We start from the raw sequence: 14940 nt of genomic DNA, 5'->3' as shown, positions 1-14940 counted from the left end.
CTCACCAGGGAAATATACCGAGAAAAGTTTCTGACCAAGGATGTTTATTTAAAACCAAAACTAGCATGAAACTCGTATTCTAACTTTAAAGATCATCTTCTCTATTATTAATTAAAAATAATTAATTTGCTGTAGTTTCTTTTTTCCTAAGCACATTCAGATTCTGGAAAGATTATACTAAAAATTATTAAAAGGCATATAAAATTTGTCCAGATTAGCAAAATCTAGCTTGAAAATTTAGTTTGCATCTTATTTTTATTCTGATTTCCATTATGTTGGTAAAAATTATTTTTCTTTCAGTGGAGGTAAAACAGGCATTGTTTATCTAAACCAACACGTATCATCTTATAGATGAAAAGAAAGACACATATATATAAAATTAAAGCCCAGTAAGTCAATAGAGAGTTGCCCAAAGTTACAGATTGCAGTAAAGTCTTGATTAAATTTCAGGTTTCCTGACTACAAGTTCCAGAATTCTAATAATTTCCTTGGGAAACTAAAAACTTTTAGCCAGAAAGTATACTGAAAGCATACTTAATGTGGATTATCTACTAAGAACTTGGTAAATCCACTCATCATATGTTCTAGAGTTGCTCATACTAGGATAGCTCAAATCTAGTTAAGCTACAAGAATCTGGAGTCCAGGGTCTTCTGTTTCACACTTGGAATCCTTAAAATCATAGAAAGGGCCTTCATGTATTCAATTCCCAAATTTTCACTCATCTAATTATCTATAGCCGATGATTTATTTTCTCCCAATTTGAGAATTATCCTTTAGTAGTTATACACCATGACTATTAACTCTTACTTTGCAACGTCCAAAGTGTTTCTAAAGATTATATGGAACATCATAAAATGCTTAAACATTGGTTTTTATTCGATAGCTCAATAAATAGGCCGTGATTTCCCTTAAGGAAAGAGAAAGTGACAAGATGCAAAGTTTAGTATTAACAGAACTATATTTGATATATATCCGAAAGACAGAAATCAAGAGTCAGTGAAAAATACCGATGGTATACACCTGTAGTATTTATTACCCATAAAATGCATCTTAGTGGAAGCTACAGCACATCTCCTTAAACACAAAAAAACCAACAATTTGCTCTGTTATATTCTGAGTAGCTATTTATTTTTTTTTAACATTCTGGTTTAGAAGAAGGTATTAGTTAACCCTTTGTCACTTATCTATAAACCATAGATACCTTTTCACTAAAGGACATCTAACCAGACACACCTACTCCTTCTGATCTGGACACACTCAGCCTCAGAATAAAGACAAATCAAGAGCCAGGATGTAATCTAGGTTTAAAGACCCCGAGACCACCTTCCTAATCAGAGTGATCGTCTGGGTGATGGATCAGGAGCTTATTTCTAGGGTCAGTGGTTCTCTGGCTTTAGCATATCAGACTTGCCAGGGGAAGGGATAGTTATCATAAGATTGCTTGGGCTCCAACCCCAAAGACCCCCACAAAGGTCTAGTAGGTCTGGGGTGGGATCAAAGAATTTGCATCTCAAACAAACACCCAGTGATGCTACTGCTCGGGATTCAGGAATCACTGTGAGAACTACTGCTCCACATGGTATCTGAAAAGAGTATTTTCCAGCTATAGACACCAATTTTCTATTTCCAGCCACCAAGTTATTGCTAAAAAGAGCTCACGGCCTGCTATCCCTGTTACCTCAAGAACAGGCTCCCAGTCTGCCGTGGAGGTGCACACACGCTCACACACACACACAATCCCACGTTACGGAGAAGACAACGGCCTCTGCTGACTGCTATCTCTCCCCGCCATGCCCCTTGGCTTTCATGACTGCTGCCTGTTACATAACTTCTGGAAAGAGCCAGGTGCTGGCTTTAATGGGGCATCCACGTTCTTCCTCTAATCACCTGACCTCAGTTTATACCCCCTTGAAGAGTTCACAGTGATGGAGGGTGTGGTCTCTGAGTCTGGGACAGTGTCCCCTAGCTGTGATGAGGAAGGCTGGTCTGCATCTGTCTTGAGTGTGCATCCAGGTAGAGGTAGGTACTGGGTGACGACCTGAAGGACTGACCAGGAAACTTCCTGGAAGAGAATTCAGGGTGAACAGAGAACCAAAGGCCAAGGTGTGGGAGCTGGTGAAAGGACAGTAGGGTGCGGGTTCAAGGGGAGGGAGCACAGGGCTTGGGGAGGCTGGTGAACGGACAGGAGGGTTCAAGGCGCTGGGTAGGGTGGGGCGGGGAGGGGAGCCCTGCCCAGGGGACTCTCCCTTTCTGAAGGCACAGCAGCACCTCCTCCATCAGCAAATGTTTACAGAGAGACCACACTCCCGGCACGCCAGCGCTAGTGAGCTGGGGGAACCAGTGGGCCACAGCGAGGACTAAATCAAAGGTCAACATGGATATGCATGGATAAAGAAGATATGGTACATATATACAATGGAATACTACTTGGCCATAATAAAAAAAAAAAGAATGAAATGATGCGATTTGCAGCCAGCATGGATGCAGCTAGAGATTATCATACTAAATGAAGTCAAAAAAAGAAGGACAAATACCATACACTACCACATATATGTGGAATCTAAACTATGAAACAGAGTCAGGGACACAGAGAATAGACTGGTGGTTGCCAAGGGGTGGGGGTTGGCGAGGCACAGACTGGGAGTTTGGGATTAGCAGGTGCAAAGTGGTGTATATAGGATGGAGAAACAAGTTTCCACTGTGTAGCACCAGGAACTATATTCAACATCCTGTAATAAACCAGGAGGGAAAATATGATAAAGAAGGTATGTATATGTCTATTTCCAGTTGTCATGTATGGATGTGAGAGTTGGACCATAAAGAAGGCAGAGCACTGAAGATTTGATGCTTTTGAACTGTGATGCTGGAGAAGACTCTTTGAGAGTTCCTTGGACAGCAAGGAGATCAAACCTGTCTATCCTAAAGGAGATCAACCCTGAATATTTATCGGAAGGATTGATGTTGAAGCTGAAGCTCCAATACTTTGGCTCCCTGATGCAAACAGCCGACTCATTGGAAAAAGACCCTGATGCTGGGAAAGACTGAAGGCAGAAGGAGAAGAGGGCAACAGAGGATGAGATGGTTGGATGGCATCACTGACTAACTGGACATGAACTTGGGCAAACTCTAGGAAATAGAGGAGGACAGGGAGGCCTGGTGTGCTGCAGTCTGTGGGGTCACAAAGAGCTGGACATGACTGAGTGACTGAACCACAATACACACACACATATATAATTGAGCCATTTTCTAGTACAGCAACACTTAACACATTATAAACCAACTATGGTGGTGGTGGCTTAGTTGCTAAGTCGTGTCCTACTCTTGCGATCCCATGCCAGGCTCCTTTTACAATGGGATTCTCCAGGCAAGACTACTACTTCAATTAAAAAATTAAAAACTTTTTAAAAAGATAGCTTAAAAAAAAAAAAAGACATTCATGAATGGCCCTTAGCTCAGCTGAGTGAGGATAACACTTTCCCATTTCACCAAGGGGAAGGCTGGAGCAGAAAGGTGCTCTGCGGACAAGGCATCAAGCATCAGAGAATGAGCAGGGAGATGCCAGCCCAGCCTGAAGAGCCATCAACTCTGTCTCAACTACAAGCAGAGCTGGAACCAGCACCACCATTACGGCTACGGCCGCCACCGGCCCAGCACCCAGCCTCCGTCAAGCATCTGTCTGCACCCAGCCAGTACTCGTAGGCAGCATCTCACTCTGCTTTCTCCATAAGCTTCCGAAGTTGGTACATGTTTCAGATGAGAAAATGAGAAAAATCAAGCAGCTTGTCCATGGTTAAAAAGGAAAGGAGGAGATGGGAAGGAACACAGGCATCTTTGCTCCCGAATCCAACCCTCTTGAGTGGACGGATCCAGCCTTCCCGCAATATGCTACGCTGACCACCAAAACAGCTGGCCGGAAGAAATGTCGAGGGGCAGGAGTTCTCAAAATTCTGCTGAGTTGGAAAAACATTATGTGCTGTAACTGCCATTATGACCTAGTCTGTACCTTATTTATCCATTTAGCTGCACCAGGTCTGAGTTGCAGCATGCGGGATCTTTAGTTGCAGCATTCAAACTCTTGGTTGGGGCACATGGACTCTAGTTCCCTAACCAGGGATCAAATCCAGGCCCCCTGCATTGGGAGCTCAGAGTCTTAGCCACTGAACCATCAGGGAAGTTCCAGGGGGGCTGTTTTAGATGGCTCATCTTATTTTCTTATCCAACTCTGGTTGGGGGAACAACCAGACTTGGGCTGTGTCTTAAGCTTTAAGGAAGATCACACTTTTGAGATTTTATCTCCTTCTCAACACTCCAAATAACCAGCTGTGTGACCTTGAACAAGTCACTTGAGTACTCTGAACTTCAATTTTCCTATCTCCCAAATCAAGAGGCTCGGACTAAATCAGTGGTTTTCAAACTACAGACGCAGCAGAGCCCTAGTTCTGTGCAACTATCTCAGGATAACTACAGGTTAGAATTTGCACCTTAATCTGTCTTATACATTGGTTTTTCATATTAGAATTTTTTGTGGCCAGGGTTCTATAACTTAAAAAATTAAAGCCACTGGACTGGAGGACCCCTTTTGGTTAGAATATTCTGAATCTCAGAACAATTTGAACTTCCTTCTCTTCTTTCATAGTAACAATAGCCCAGCCCATTTTATGAAAATATGGACTGACTTCCTGAAGATAAAATAGGAATAGAGAATAAAACTCTACTCTCTCCATCAGGGTATGAAAGGTGAAGTCCACAATAGTGAGTATAAGAAACCACTCCTGATCATCACTTCAGTTCAGTTGCTCAGTCATGTCCAACTCTTTGCGACTCCATGGACTGCAGCATGCCAGGCCTCCCTGTCCATCACCAACCCCCAGAGTTTACTCAAACTCAGGTTCATCGAGTCGGTGATGCCATCCAACCACCTGCATCCTCTGTGGTCCCCTTCTCCTCCCACCTTCAATCTTTCCCAGCATTAGGGTCTTTTCAAATGAGTCAGCTCTTCACATCAGGTGGCCAAAGTATTGGAGTTTCAGCTTCAACATCAGTCCTTCCAATGAATATTCACGACTGATGTCCTTTAGAATGGACTGGTTGGATCTCCTTACAGTCCAAGGGACTCTCAAGAGTCTTCTCCAACACCACAGTTCAAAAGCACCAATTCTTCGGCACTCAGCTCTCTTTATAGTCCAACTCTCACATCCATATGTGACTACTGGAAAAACCATCACTTTGACTAGATGGACCTTTGTTGGCAAAGTAATGTCTCTGCTTTTTAATATGCTGTCTGGGTTGGTCATCACTAGGGTGATATTTTACACATGTTACCAGCTTCTAACCAACTTACGTACTAGGTATCAAGAACACATCACCCGAGCAACAACCAAACCAAAAGGCACAAGGCGTGGGTGTGCCTGGAGCCAGGCTGAGGAACAGTAAGCGTCAACACCAGCTTCTTTTCCAATGCTTGCTGGCTGTCTTCACCTCCAATGACCTTCATCTGAACGTGATGCTCTGCGGGGGGTGCGGGGGGAGGAAGACTCCAGCTCCCAGAGACTTTTTCACACTGATTCACAGAAGCCCCCCGATAAAGGTGGCAGTTCCAGAAGAACCGACTGTCCTCTGACAGGCACTTATCTGACCCTCACTGTCTCCGCACCTTCACTACAAAAGGCCAGCCAAATCCCGAGGCTGATGGTAGGTTATGCTCGAGGCTTCCCTCCCCCCTGCCGAGAACACCAGAAGGTCTAGGAAAGACACAAAGAACCGCGTCTGCACCTTCTCTTGTGGGGAGTAGATACAGGGCATAGCTGTAAGGGTAGAGGGTTCTGGTTTTTCCATGTTACTTCCTATATACTGAGGATTTTCGCTGCTGTTATTAACCATTAATACATAATGCTTTTATAATTAGTAAAATAAAAAAAAAATCTGGAAGGGCACGGGGGGAAGTAGACAAAATGACCACGGATCTTCTGCACTGCTGCTTCTTCATCGGTGCCCGTGACCATCTCCACTGAATCTCCAGTCTCAACTTCACCAACTCTCCAAGTGACCTTCAGACAGTCACTTAACCACTCTTAACTTAGGTGGTTTGTCAAGGAAATGGGAATGACAATTCCTAATTCAGAGTATCACTGTAAGGATCAGAGAATATTATGTATTAATATTAGGGCCCACTTCAGCACCAAACACACAGTATAAGTGCCCCATAAATGACAGCTGAAACTGTAATTCTGTTTTTCCCTCTTTCAAGACTGTTGAGGTTCTCCGTTGCTCCTTCCAAGTCCCCTGCTCCTGAGGTGACAGCGGATCTGACCTGACACTGATTACCTCATAGTATAAATTGGGGGCCAGCCAAACACAGCACCTTAAGTATTCCGTGCTTCCTCGTGATTCATGCTTGTGGAAGCCGTAAGGGGATCTGGTGGAGATGAGCAAACTGGTCACCTTATTTACAACAAAGCTCATTGCAATTTACTCTTGACAACCAGTTACTATCCTAGTGTCTGGTGTGTGGTACAGCTCGGGGCTGGCATTAACATTCCTCTCTAAGCAGCTCAATGCTTTGTGGATTAGAGGAGACATTCCTTTTGGCAAACCTTTTGCTGTCTCTGCTGCGTACTGAAGCTACTGAGGTATTACATTCTTTCTTTTCAGTCCTTCCAAGGAGACAAACTGATAGTGAAGTCGTTCAGTCGTGTCCGACTCTTTGCGACCCCATGGACTGTAGCCTACCAGGCTCCTCCATCCATGGGATCTTCCAGGCAAGAGTACTGGAGTGGGTTGCCATTCCCCTTCTCCAGGGGATCTTCCTGACCCAGGGATTGAACCAGGTCTCCCGCATTGCGGGTAGACACTTTTACCGGCTGAACCAAACTAGGATTCAAATAGCATCCCAGTATTAACTAAGTAGGGTTTCCCTGGTGGCTCAGCAGTGAAGAATCTGCCTGCAATGCAGGAAATGAGGGTTCAGTCCCTGGGCCGTGAAGGTCCCCTGGAGAAGGAAATGGCAACCCACTCCAGTACTCTTGCCTGACAAAACCCATGGAGAGAGGAGACTGGTGGGCCATACAGTCCATGGGGCTGTAACAGAGTCGGACACGACTTCTCGAATAAACAACAATAATAAAGTAACTGAGGACTTGCTGCATTCCAGACAAGGACACAGGCATCACAAACAGAAGACGGTGTCCCGGGCCCGTCTGAACGGGGTGCAGAAGCAGTGGCTGGGACACAGTGCCAAGGACTCTGGCACGCGACACTTCTAATATAAAGACCGCAGGGCTGCAGGCCTGCTCTGATCTTAACCAGGACTCCAAGAATTCAGAGACGGGTCTCATTCTGCCTTCATCGCCACTAAGCAAAAACAGCACAGATGAGGTCATTTCTCAGGGAGGGGTAGAAACAAGACTTGCTGGGTTTCCCCACTGCTCAGCCTCCCGGCCACACTGAACAAGGACAGCTAGGCCCGCCGTGTCACTAAAGCGGTGACCCCCTCCACCTGAGTCACCCAAGCGCTCCATGATAAACCGCAGACTGGAAAGGCGAGTCCTGCTGCACCCGTTACTTGCTCATTTTTCGCAGACTGGTCTTTGATGAGACCGACGTACTCTTTTCAAGGAGGCAGGAGAGTGGGGGGGAGCGGGGAAGCCGAGAGGAGGGCGAAGTGCTCCGGGGGTTAGGTTCAGACTGCGCCACCAAGCCGGAACGGCACCGCCATGTCCACCAGCTAGAAACCTCTCTTTCCAAGAGGCTGGGCTATTACAAGAACAGTGAGAACGGTCTTCGTTTTTCAACCATGCCTCCTGTGGGAGCACGCCACCATCACCTGAAGGAAGCAATCATTCTTTCCCATAAAATGAAGTTGCTTAATATGCTGCCGGGACAGCCTGTAAAAACATCCCGTCTTTGTTCCCTGTGAGCAAAGAGCTGAGTCTAACGTAGCATATTACATAACACTGTAGGTCAAATTTATTTTGACTACCTGATGTATGATACACTAAAACTTGGCTAACCCAGAGAAAATTTCATTGGAAAACCTTTTTTGCTCAAGGTTTCAGCATACCTTTCCACTTTCACTATCATAGTCAGTGTTACATGAGTTACTAGTATCTGTAATAAAGAAATAATGCAAGACACTCACAAACCAATAAGGAAAAAAGTTAGCTAGAAACTGTGAGATAACATATCACATGAATATAGGTGATAATATCAAAATGGAAGTTTTCATCTAACAAGTGGTCACGGATGCAAAAAAGCTAACACTTTCTAAAAAGAGGCAGACATTTTAATACTCTACTACTGCAAAGAAATTATCACAAGTTTTTCTAGAAAGCAACATGGCAGGAGGTATCAAACATTCAAAGAATTGGTGCCTTTGATTCAACAAATCTATTTCTAAGGATTAATCCCAAAGAAATAATCAGAGATGTAGGCAAATATTTATCTGCAAAAGATACTCATTACAGCATCATATGTAAGAAAAAATTAGAAGCAACTTTCCAGTCCAAGAAAGAAGTGATTATATAAATTATGGTGTAATCATCTGCTAGAATATTATAAACCAGTAAATCGTCATTTCAAAGAATATTTTTCATTGGGAAAAAATAATCATAGTATAACATTAAGGAATAAGCACGGTCTAAAACTGTGACTAATTCTATATATATGCAAAAGTAATTGAGAAAAATGGAGCTAAAGTTAGTCGTTCTCTCTAGATGACAACTTTATGAATTATGCTTATTTTCTTCCTTGTGGTTTTTATTTTTTCTAGATTTTCTACTGTGAGCAAGTACTACTTTGATAAGTACAAAAATTATGAAAATAACAATAATAGTTACATATGTGCTTCAACTATAATATACTCTTTAGCAAGGCACAAAACCTTGTAATTTCAGGGTTAGCCTACACCTTAATAAAAACCCCAAAGAGCTTCAGATGCTTTTCTGTACCCAGAAAATTGCCTTAAATGGGTGACTGCTGAAGATTTTTGAAAGAAATATGCACATACCTTCCAACCCTTGACATTTACTGAAAGGCATGAATTACACTCTGAAATACGTCACTTGTCACCAACACTGACAGTAAGCTGCTCTTAAATATGTATGACCTTTCAACAAATGCCAGAAAGGAATGGGTCTACTACAGACAAATGCATTTTTAGTTTTGTCCAAGGGAGCTCAAGAGGCATTAGAACTTTGTATTATAGCTTAGGTGGAGGCATAATCCTCCCAGACTTGAAAGCCACAGTAATCAAAACAGCATGGTACTGGCGCAAAAACAGACACATGGATCACTAGAGTAGAACAGAGAACCCAGAAATAAACCCGCACACCTTTGGGCAATCAATCTTCACCGAAGGAAGAAAGAATAGACGATGGGAAAAAGACAGTCTCTTTGCAAGCAGTACTGGGAAAGCTGTACAGTCACATGTAAATTAATGAAGTTAGAACTCACCCTCACACCCACACACAAAAATAAACTCAGAATGGCTTAAAGATGTGACACCGTACAACTCCTAGAACAGCACATAGGCAAAACATTCTCTGACATAAATCGTAGCAATGTTTTCTTGGGTCAGTTTCCCAAAAGAAATAAAAACAAACATATGGAACCTAATCAAACTTACACACTTTTGCACAGCAAAGGAAACCATAAACAAAACAACCTAAGGACTGGGAGAAAATATTCGCAAATGATGTGACTGACAAGGGCTTAATTTCCAAAATATACAAACAGCTTATACAACTCAATGATAAAAAAAAGAAAAAATCAAACAAAAAGTGAGCAGAAGATCTAAATAGACATTTCTCCAAGGAAGACATACAGATGACCAATAGGCACATGAAAAGATGCTCAGCATCACTAATTAGAGAAATGCAAATCAAGACTACAAGGAGATATTACCTCACACCAGTCAGAATGGCCATCATTAAAAAGACTACAAATAACAAGAGCTGGAGAGGGTACGGAGAAAAGGGAGCCCGCCCACTCTGTTGGTGGGAATGTAAATTGGTACAGCCACTGTGGAGGAGGCTCCTCAAAAAACTAAAAGTAGAGTTGCCATGTTGATCCTGCAACCCTACTCCTGGGAATATATTAAAAACAACAACGATAATTTGAAAAGATCTATGTACTGCAATGTTCATAGCCACACTATTTACAATAGTCAAGTTACAGAAACAAGGTAATGTCCAGCAACAGATGAAAGGATAAAGAAGATGTAGTACATATACATAATGGAATACTGCTCAGACAAAAAGAATGAAGTAAGGCCACTTGCAGCACCATGGATTAAGTCAGAGGTTATCACACTAAGTGAAGTCAGAAGGAGAAAGAGAGATACCATGTGATATCATTTATATGTGGAATCTAAAATATGACACAAGTGAACTTATTAGCAAACCAGAAACAGACCCATAGACATAAAAAACAAACATGGTTAGCAAGGGGGAAGGGGGTAGAGGAGGGATAAATCAGCAGATGCAAATCACTGTATGTAGAATGATACACAAGGGCCTCTTGCACAGCATGGCTTCCCTGGTGGCTCAGTGGTAAAGAATCTGTGTGTAATGCAGGAGATGTGGGTTGGCTCCCTGGGTTGGGAAGATCCCCTGGAGAAGGAAATGGCAACCCATTCCAGTATTCTTGTCTGGGAAACCCCATGGACAGAGGAGCCTGGCAGGTTACATTCCATGGGGTCACAGGAGTCGGACACGACTTATTGACAAAACCACCACCACCACCGTGGGATAGCCCAGTGAACTATATTCAGTGTTCTGTGATAAACCCTAATGTAGAAGAATATGAGAAAGAATGTATGTATGCATATAACTGAATCACCTTACACCAGAAGCTAACATAGCATTGTATATCAACTATATTTCGACTTAAAAAAAAACAAACAAACTACAGTTTAGGCATATTCTGTGAAGCTGCTGGAAAACACACTTTTGGATATCTCAGGAATGACTTTGCTGTCTGGAGCAGCTGGTGGTTTACTTCACCCCAGCACCTTCCCCCTCACCCAAGGCTCGAAATGGCTGGTCAGGATGAACCCTCTCCTCATCCCTTGCCATCTGAAACAAGGTTACTCGCTGGTCCCAACCCTGGATCCCAGGGACCCATGGGGGGCGGGGTGGGGTGGGGACGCGGGAGTACTATAAGTGAACTGTTTATCTCTGACACATATATACACAGTTCTGTTTATATCTATGTAGATACGCACCAGCTCATGAAAATATTTAAGCTAAAAGAGTTTGCTTTTTTAAACAATTTTAATTAAAACCAGTGTATCCTTATCTTCTGGTAGTATAAATATCATTCAGTAGTATAAATATCATTCATTCATATTCACACAGCCATCAAAGAAAGTGACAGTTGTGATGTGCCTTTATCTCCAGCATTTTCTCTTACGTGTTTTTCCCAGACATGTGCTATCACCAGAGATTAAGAAAACACTTTTTTCTTTTATGCTAGTAATAGTTTAATAGAGCCAAGAGAGATAGCAACTCACAAAGTCCTAAGGGAAAAGGGAACCCAGAAACTGCTCCCTCATCAGAAATTGTTCAGTAATTAATTCCTCAAATAGAGTGTCCATCATGCACAAAGGACTGTGGTGGACACCAAGGGGGAAGGTCAAAGAAATGGGGGGGGGAGGTAAATAGATATAGAATCTGCCCTCAAGGAGGCTATCTACCCCTGCTCCAGAGAAACCAAAGTCAGACAACAGTGAATGCATGTAACGCAGAGGTCAGCTTTATGAAAGTTGGCTACATAGATCTATTAAGAATTCAAAAAAGTCATCAATTTTTATGACTGTTCTCAGGTGATCTGAAATGCAGGGACAATTATGAACACAGTGACCTACAGTGTTATTTATGAAGTGCTTTCTGACCTCGCAGCACTGTGCTTGGTCCATTACGTATGCGTCATCTCGAGTCCTCAGAATGACCTGCTGAGCAGTCATGAAATTAAAAGACGCTTGCTCCTTGGGAGGAAAGCTATGACCAACCTAGACAGTGTATTAAAATGCAGAAGCATCACTTGGCCAACAAAGGTCCGTCTAGTCAAAGCTATGGTTTTTCCAGTAGTCATGTACAGATTTGAGAATTGAACCATAACGAAGGCTGAGCACCAAAGAATTGATGCTTTTGAACTGTGGTGTTGGAGAAGACTCTTGAGAGTCCCTTGGACTGCAAGGAGATCAAACTAGTCCATCCTAAAGGAGACCAAACCTGGAATATTCATTGGAAGCATTGATGCTGAAGCTGCAATACTTTGGCCACCTGATGCAAAGAGCTGACTCGTTGGAAAAGACCCTGATGCTGGGAAGGATTGAAGGCAAAAGAAGGGGGCAGTAGAGGATGAGACAATTAGATACCATCACTGACTCAATGGACATGAATCTGAGCAAACTCTGGGGGACAGTGAAGGACAGGGCAGCCTGGTGTGCTGCAGTCCATGGTGTCTCAGAGAGTCACACACCACTTAGCGACTGAACAACAACGATAAAGCAGGATGTTAGCAATCCCCATTTCATGGATGAAGAAAAGATGATGTCCTCATGTGTGCACACGTGAAATGCCATGGAGCCGTTACAAGGGGACTGATGAAGGATTTGATGTAGTTGCCTGCACTCTGTTTACAGAGAAAATTTAAAAATATAATCAACCTATATTAGCAAATAAAATTAAACCGTAAAAGCAAACACACTTACTGCATTATAAACATATCAAACTGTTAGGTAGTTAGAATAGGGAAAAGGAGTCCAAAATGGCAGTGGCTAAAAGACAAGGAAGGGAAAACCTGTGAAAATAGAACAGAGGAAGGTCCGAGGACCGGAGTGAGGACTTCAGGTAGAACAGCGCTCCTGCCTAAGCCCAATTTGCATAGGACAGGCCCAGGGGGGAGGAAAAAACATATAAAAAGAGGAGCCAAAGAGCTGGGGTGCTCTTCTCTTCGCGTCTGTGGATCGACGTGCCCTCACGCCTCGAAGATGCATTGGCCTGCTATCTTCTAAATAAAATAGAGCTGTAACACTGATTTGTCTAAGAGCTATAACACGGTCCGTTTGAGACCTGAGAGCTATAACATGGTCTGTCCAAGACACAAGAGCTGTGACCCACTGAGGCGGCTTTAATGTCCGTCACTCCAAATCCTTGGTTTGATAAAACAAGAGCCGAGGAGCAAACACTCGCCTGACAAAACTATAAAACAGTGTTCATCACTGTATTTGCAAGACCATGAGAGATTTTTTTTTTCTTCCTTTCATATCTCTCTATACTGCAAATGATGGGGATGGTCACTATTTAGACTGGAACGCTGAGGCAGTGAGGTGATACAGCCAGTCCCTATGGCCAGCTGCTCCCACCTCTCCCCCACAGTGAATTCTCATTGCAAGTGGTGCCCCCCAAAATGGCAGCAACCAGAGATCTCAAGGGACACATATCATACTTGTGTCCGTATAGTAGGGAGGGGTGGAAAGTACTTCCAACTTTAACATCACTCTCTAAGTGAACAGTCGCCTTCCTTTTCAAGTAACGGAGTGGAGACATCTCAAAGGGCCGTTAAAGAAAGGCGTATAAACACCAAGTGGCGCAAAAACAAACGCCCTTCCTCAGCGTCCCCGTTACGTGCCCTGTGGGGGAAATGTGCTTCATCGCCACTGTAATGGGTCCACCTGCGGGGCCACTGAAGGGATGTTTCGTTACCATGTCAACATTCAGCGTCGCCTTTATCATCCCTTTAGGGGGTTTTAAAAATCCACTCTGCCAAAGGCCCCAAAGTGTTCTCCCCCATGAACATTTGGTGGGTGGGTGGTGGGGAGCAATTCAAATCATGCATTTATAAGAAAAATGACCCATTTTCCAAGCTGATTAGAACAGACCACACAAAAGCACATCGTCTGAAAATGTAGTTCAGAAACGCATCACAGCACATGCACGTCCTCAAACCGTACGTACATAAACAGCCACTGTTCAACAACCTGAGTGCTTACCAACTGTGGAGGGTTTCACTGCCTAACATGAGTGAATGGCCAAAAGGAGTAATCCATGAAGAGATGTTTTCAATGTGGAGTTCTCAGATTAGAAATGGTACAACAAAGTTAAAACTACTTTGAATCATTTTCTCATGGCATATAGTAGTCCTGTCTCTTAATATGCAATAAACATTACAGACATCATGGAAATCTTTGGCCAAGTGAGATCACTACTTCAAATACTATAATTACATATGCCATTAATTTCAAACTGCCATATGACAGTTCAGAGGTACTTTTAGTCACTTTCTTCAACCTTTATATGAATAGTCATGTTTGTTACCTTCCCACAACTAGTCCAGCATAAAGTAGTAGCTGGACCTCTAAGACCCTTACCTCAAGGACCGTGGAAGCTATCACCATAGGAGTATGTAAAAACTATAACCAATAGATACATGTATTCAGACCACAAACAGAGACAACTCAAGTTCACTTTATATAAACTTTAAATAGCCCTTAAAGGCTCTGGCTGAACAAAAATCTATGTATGAATCATTTCCTCATTATCTCCTATCACAATCCCACAGACAGTTTCATGAGCAGATATTTGTAAAAAAAAAAAAAAAAGTGATTTTAAACACACACACAATAAAAGAAGTCATACTATTGTTACTTAAAAGAGCATTTGGTCTTTGTCAATAAATTATTTGTGTGTATTTAATTGATTAAAAAAGGTCCCAGAAAAATGTCCAATGGGAAATAAATATACTCACAGGACAATACAGAATCAGCATAATAAATATATGCCTGCTTTTAAATTTACCATACAACTAAATTCATATTTCATTTTCAGCTTTCACTGATGCTAAATATTTATGTAGGTATCCTACTTACTTATGTAACTGGAATTAACATAACCCTAAAGCTGTAAGTTTTCAAAGACCAAGTTATGCCTAATACAGTT

General features: G+C 42.7%; 1 protein-coding gene across 5 annotated transcripts in view; it reads right to left on the bottom strand.

Annotated features, from left to right (window-relative positions):
• NEDD4L (NEDD4 like E3 ubiquitin protein ligase) overlaps positions 1-14940 on the bottom strand; it is a 365448-nt gene that overhangs the window by 161839 nt on the left and 188669 nt on the right. The gene's annotated exons all lie outside the window — the stretch shown is intronic.

This window comes from Cervus canadensis, chromosome 23 (assembly GCF_019320065.1).
Source record: "Cervus canadensis isolate Bull #8, Minnesota chromosome 23, ASM1932006v1, whole genome shotgun sequence".
NCBI classification, from domain to species: domain Eukaryota; kingdom Metazoa; phylum Chordata; class Mammalia; order Artiodactyla; family Cervidae; genus Cervus; species Cervus canadensis.
This window is presented reverse-complemented; position numbering and strand designations above follow the sequence as displayed.